This window comes from Bison bison, unplaced genomic scaffold, assembly GCF_000754665.1.
Source record: "Bison bison bison isolate TAMUID 2011002044 unplaced genomic scaffold, Bison_UMD1.0 scf7180017864299, whole genome shotgun sequence".
NCBI classification, from domain to species: domain Eukaryota; kingdom Metazoa; phylum Chordata; class Mammalia; order Artiodactyla; family Bovidae; genus Bison; species Bison bison.
Window position 1 is genome coordinate 347,528 of NW_011494871.1, and position 6,186 is coordinate 353,713.

The 6,186-nt window shown below is 49.7% G+C and overlaps 1 protein-coding gene across 4 annotated transcripts in view; it reads right to left on the reverse strand.

Moving 5' to 3' along the window:
* The window catches only part of ZMYM5 (zinc finger, MYM-type 5), a 26,242-nt gene extending 25,948 nt beyond the window's left edge, over window positions 1–294 (reverse strand). For 2 of the 4 annotated variants that reach the window (XM_010851166.1, XM_010851171.1), the window contains exon 1: window positions 132–294. The gene's annotated coding sequence lies outside the window, so the exon portion shown is untranslated. Of the gene's footprint in view, window positions 1–27 lie in introns of all 4 variants that reach the window. The other 2 variants (XM_010851167.1, XM_010851170.1) reach the window with 1 other exon arrangement.
* Between the last annotated feature and the right edge of the window lie 5,892 nt (window positions 295–6,186).

A 6,186-nucleotide genomic window follows, 5' to 3' on the forward strand; every position in this document is an offset into this window, starting at 1 on the left:
GTGGGAGGCTTCGGAGGCCGCCCTCACCCATCTCCGCCTCCCGGCGCCCCCGCCTCCGGAGGCTGCGCCGCTCCCGGCCACCCCCACTGTCGGCGGCCCTGGACTGGAGACACGGCGGGCACAAGCCTCACCCGGTTCTGGATGCGGCTCAGCGGAACAAACCTCCCCGCCCCCGGCCCACCCCCCTTCGGCAACACGCGCAACTACGCTCGGTCCAGTGCCCGCATTAGCGCTGGTGAGGAGGCGGAGGCGGCGGCCGCGGCGGCGCGGCCCGACCCGGCAGGCCCTGCCCGCTGCGCCCTCACTGGCGGCCGGGAAGGGCGGGCTGGGCGCCTCGGGGACGCCCACTGGCTGCGTCCGCCTTCCTTCAGGACCCCCTCCTTGAGGGGGTGGTCCGATGCCCTGTCCGTCAGCCGTAGGCCACACCCCCGCGCCTCCATTGCACTCCCCGCCTTTTCCGCCTGGATCCCCGACCGGCGCGTCGCAGTGTAGATACAGTCTGGTGCTAGCTGCAGTGGCCAATGGTTGTCGGGCCGCAGCGGCCCGAAGACCTGAGCTGGGCCACTTGCCCTCGCAGCGGCTGCTAGCGCCGCGGCCTCGATGTCCCATTCGCCCTCCCTGTCCAGTGTCTGGGAGCCCCGTGAGACCTGGGCGGGCAGGGGTCTGGAAAGCCGGCAGCGGAGACCCGCGCCCTCCGAGGGCTGGAAGCGCTTCCCTTCCCCTCAGCCCCGTGGGGAGGCGTCTCCCGCTCCCGTCATGGCTGCTGGAGGAGACGACGTCCTCCATCTTGTCGGGGCCGCGGGTGGAACTGGGGACAACTCCGACTGGTCCCTGGAAGCCGGGGCTGGGCCCCGCGGCGGAGACGGCGCCTGATGCCGGCTCCGCACCTGGGCCCGGCCTCAACTAGAGAAAGCCCCCACGCACCAGGAAGACCCAATGCAACCATATAAATAAAATTTTAAAAAAGAAGATCAACAAGAACATAGTTGAACTCAACACCATCACTCAACTGTATATAATGACATCAAAAGTCTTATCCAATATATGGTAGAATATATATTCTTCTCAAGCTCACATGGATCATTCACCAGGACGGTTCTAGGTTCTCAAACACACCTTAACAAAATTAAAAGGACAGAAATTCTACAGTGACTGATCTTTGACCATGATAGAATTAACCTAGAATTAAATAACAGATAGCTGGAAAATCTCAATAAATGAAGACTAAACAACACAGTTGAGCAAGCTCTGGGGAGTTGGTGATGGACAGAGAAGCCTGGCCTGCTATAGTCCATGGGGTCCGGTCGTAGAGTCAGACACGACTGAGCGACTGAACTGAAACAACACAGTTTTAAATAACACAAGTCAAAGAAGAAGTCTCAAACTGAAAAATACTTTGAAATAGATGAAAATGAAAATACAATTTATCAAAATTTGTGGGATACAGTGAAAGTAGTACTTAGAGGGAAATTTACAGCAGTGACTTCATTGACTGGAAAAGAAGACCTAACATTAGTCAGCTGAGTTTCCACCTAAGGAAACAAGAAAAAGAAAAGCAAATTAAATACAGAGTAAGCATAAAAAGGGAAATAATAAGACTCAGAGCAGAAATTAAATTGAAAACAAGATGTCAATAAACAAAAATCAATGAAATTAAAAGCTGTTTCTTTGAAATTTCAACCAAATTAATAAGCCTTTAATTAATAAGCCTCTAAACAGGCAAACGGAGAAGGCAATGGCACCCCACTCCAGTACTCCTGCCTGGAAAATCCCACGGGCAGAGGAGCCTGGTAGGCTGCAGTCCATGGGGTCGCTAAGAGTCGGACAGGACTGAGCGACTTCACTTTCACTTTCCACTTTCATACATTGGAGAAGGAAATGGCAACCCACTCCAGTGTTCTTGCCTGGAGAATCCCAAGGACAGGGGAGCCTAGTGGGCTGCCGTCTATGGGGTCGCACGGAGTCGGACACGACTGAAGTGACTTAGCAGCAGCAACAGCAAACAGGCAAACTAAGAAAAAAAGAAGACACATTGGACTTCCCTAATGGTCAGTGGCTAAGAGGCCAAGCTCCCAATGCAGGGGGCCAGGGTTCCATACCTGGTCAAGGAACTAGATACCACATGTCTCGACTAAGAGTCGGTATGCCACAACTAAAAGACCCCACGCGGGTCAAATGAAGACCCTGTGGACCACAACAGACATCAAAGGTCCCACGTGCTGCAACTAAGACCTAGTGCAGCTGAATGAATAAATGTCTTGAAAAAGAGAGAGAGCACAAGAGAGCAGACACAAATTATTAATATCAGAAATGAAAAAAGGGGGAAGGGCTTCCTTGGTGGTCCAGTGATTAAGAATCTGCCTTGTAATGCAAGGGGCTCCAGTTCAATCCCTGGTCCTGGAAGCTCCCACAGGCTACAGAACAACTAAGCCCATGTGTCACAACTACTGAGCACCAGCACCTAGAGCCCTTGCTCTGCAACAATAAAAGCCACTGCAGTGAGAAGCCCACACACCTCAACAAGGAGTAGGCCCTGCTCTCTGCAACTAGAGAAAGCCCCGAATACAGCAACAAAAACCCAGCAATGAAGACCTAGCACAAAAATAAATAAATACATATTTTTTAAAAATAAATGAAACAAGCTGCTGGCCCCGGCTAGGTTCCCGAGTGTCTCTTCATCTCGGTCAAAGTTCTACATTCAGGAACCGCCACATGGCAGTCCTAACTGGCTGAAAGTTGGCTTGACCTTGGGCACCTCCGTTTTTTTGTGGATCTATCTCATCAAACAACATAACGAAGATGTTTTAGAGTATAAAAGAAGAAATGGGTTGGAATAAACTTTTGAAATACTAAAACAGTGTGTTCCGTAAAGTGATTATAGCAGTTCCTCTGGATTCACGAATCTGTTGAGTTGTAAACGTGAGAGAAAGAATTACGTGTGAATATATGTCAAGTCAGCATTTGTGTTTTACATGATTAAATTAAAAATACTTCTGTATTCTTCAAAAAAATAAATAAATAAATAAATGAAACAGGGAACATTACTGAAGATCCCCGGACATTAGAAGGATAATGAGAAATAGTATGAACAACACTATGCCCACAAATTTGGGCATAACTTACTGGAAATACACCAATTCTATTTCCAGTAGAAAGATACAATCTACCTAAACTCACATGAGAATAAATGGACAATTTGAAAACTATGTAATTTTTAAAAAACTTTTAACAAAAAGTTTTTTAAAAGTACACGTGAGCCAGCTTTAATGGGTCTCACTAGCTATAAGAGACTGAATAACATCCTCCAAAGATACCCAATTCCTGCAATCTGTAAATGTTTCTTTATATGGCAAAGGTTTGCAAATGTGACTAAGTTAAGGATCTAGAATTAGGGAGATCATGGGAGCATAAGTGTGGGTCCTAAATGCAGCCACATATATCCTTATAAGAGGGATTTTTGTAAGATCTGACACACAGAATAAAGCGATGTGACCATAGAGGTACATGTTGGAATGATATGACTTCAATTTAAGGCAAGCAGTAGCCACCAGAAGATGGAAATGGTAAGGAGTACATTTTTTGCTAGACCCTCCAGAGGAAATCCAGACCCACCAACACCTTGCTTTGAGCCCAGTTAAACTGATTTTGGACTTCTGTTGCCCAAAACTATGAAATTACATATTTTTTCATTTTAAAAAATGCAGTGATTATTCCCCCATTTCTGTGGGTTATAAACCCAGGTAGGGCTTAGCTGAGTCCTCTGTTTCAGGGTCTCATGAGGCTGCAACTGAGGCATCGGCCTGATGACTGCATCCTCACATGTAGGCCTGACAGGAAAGATGCCACTTCCAAGGTCAGTAAGGCATTTAACAAAATAATTTCTCTAAGGCTGTCTGACTAAGGGCCATAGTTTTTTCGCTGGCTGTCAGCTAGAAGCTGTCTGGAAACCCTGGAGGTTGCCCACAAGCTCTGGGTATGTGGGTTCTCCCCAGATAAGTGCTCTTATCACTGAGCCAGAGAGGAGAATATCTCTCTCTTCAGTCTGTAAGAGGGGTCCTTACATGATGCAACTTGATCAAGAGGGTGACATCCAACACCCATGTGTGCCTGGTGAGGATCCAATCACTAAAATCGTTTCCCACTAAAAACCCAGGCTCCTTGGAGAAATGACTGCATCAGGTGGGGGGCAGGACATGTGTCAGATGATCCTGAAACATCATGTCATAACAGAGACCAAGGAAACCGGAAGGATAACTCAAATCACAGTGAAAGGGCTTAGGAGCAAAGCTGAAATGACCAGAGTGACAGATATGACCATTAATAAATGATAACTACAGAAGAATAAAACTATCCTATATGTTTCAGTCCCTGAGTTAATAATGTGCTTGTTCTAATAAAATAATCTCTTTGAAGGATAACTGTAAAACAACTCATGATCTTGAAAACTAGTAGTCAAGATTTATTTTGCTACAGAAACTGTATCTCAGAATAAGGAAATTACAAACACAAGGATCCTCTCTAAATATTCCAACTAATCAAATATTTTAACACCTATAACCTGTAACAGATGTGTTGTGAATGCAGGTCTGGCCTTTGCCCTTAGGTCCTCAGAGGTGATTTCTTGGTCTAGGGAGCAGGAGAATCTTTGTTTGCCTATAGCTTTGACCACCGGAGAAGGCAATGGCAACCCACTCCAGGACTCTTGCCTGGAAAATCCCATGGACGGAGGAGCCTGGTAGGCTGCAGTCCATTGGGTCCCGAAGAGCCGGACACGACTGAGTGACTTCACTTTCACTTTTAGCTTTCATGCATTGGAGAAGGAAATGGCAACCCACTCCAGTGTTCTTGCCTGGAGAATCCCAGGGACAGGGGAGCCTGGTGGGCTGCCGTCTATGGGGTCGCACAGAGTCGGACACAACTGATTCGACTTAGCAGCACCAGCAGCAGCTGTGACCACAGGACAATCTGTGGCGTGATTTAGGATGGGGGCTTCAACTGTGCCACATTGGTTCCAACCTCAGGGGAAAGTGGAGACTGAGGAAGACTAGAACTCAGTTCTGCCCAGGGGGGCAGCAGGTGATTGCCTGCTAATAAAAATGTGAACCCCGAAAGTGTAGTGAGCTGACTGGCTGGCAACACTGTGCACACATCACACCTGGGGTCGGGGGCGGGTAATATCCCCAGAGGGGGAGAACAACCAGAGATCTGCCTTGGGACCCCTTCTTCGCCCTAGGAAGATTTCTACCTGTATCCTTTCTCTGTGGAGAAGGAAATGGCAACCCACTCCAGTATTCTTGCCTGGAAAATCCCATGGATGGAGGAACCTGGCAGGCTACAGTCCATGGGGGTGCAAAGAGTCAGACACGACTGAGCGATTTCTCTCCACTTCGTTTCTCTGCAGCACACCAGTGAACACAATAACTTTCTGAGTCCTTCACAAGCTGTCACATATGAGAGACAGTCGGTGTACTCGATCTTGCAATTTGACTCAGTACACAAACAGGAGGCTGGACTGCCAGTACCGGCTGGCCAGGAGAAGCACGACCAAGGTGACAGTCTGAGGAGCGACTGCCACCTTAAAGGCCAAGATGGGGTCCAGGAGGACCCGCCACCTTCAGGGCAAGGACCAGACCCTACTGCAAGAAGACTCAGACGGACCCCAGGACGCTCCCACCTTCAGGGTCTGCAGGGTGTGGTATGACCATAAGTCTCAATGTCCGAGGATGCTCCTTGGGGCGGCACCGACATAACTTTCTGGAAATCTACTCCTTAGCGCTTACTAAGGTTCCTGATGCTGTGCCCAGGTAACTTAACTGAGGCCTGCTCCCAGGAACTCGCTGAGATTCACTCTGGCTCGCCTGGTCACTCCTGCCGTGGGGTTGGCTCAGGGAAGCGGCCGCTCGGTGCCGGGCAGGCCCAGGCACCTCGGAAGCTGGAGCCTGCGGGGAAGGACCCGTGGAGGCCCCAGGCTGCAGGCGGCCGGATGTGCAGCGCCCGCCTGGACCACAAACCACCGGCAGGTGCGAATCCTTTCCTTCCATCAGCGCGCTCTCCAGCGCCCCCTGCCGACCATCTCGCGGTCGTGCCGGCCGGAGGAGGAAAAGCACCCAAGGCCCCCACGCGGTTCGCCAAGGAGGCGGAGACCGTCTGTCCTGACGCACCTGGTGAAGCAGCCTGGCAGCCCGC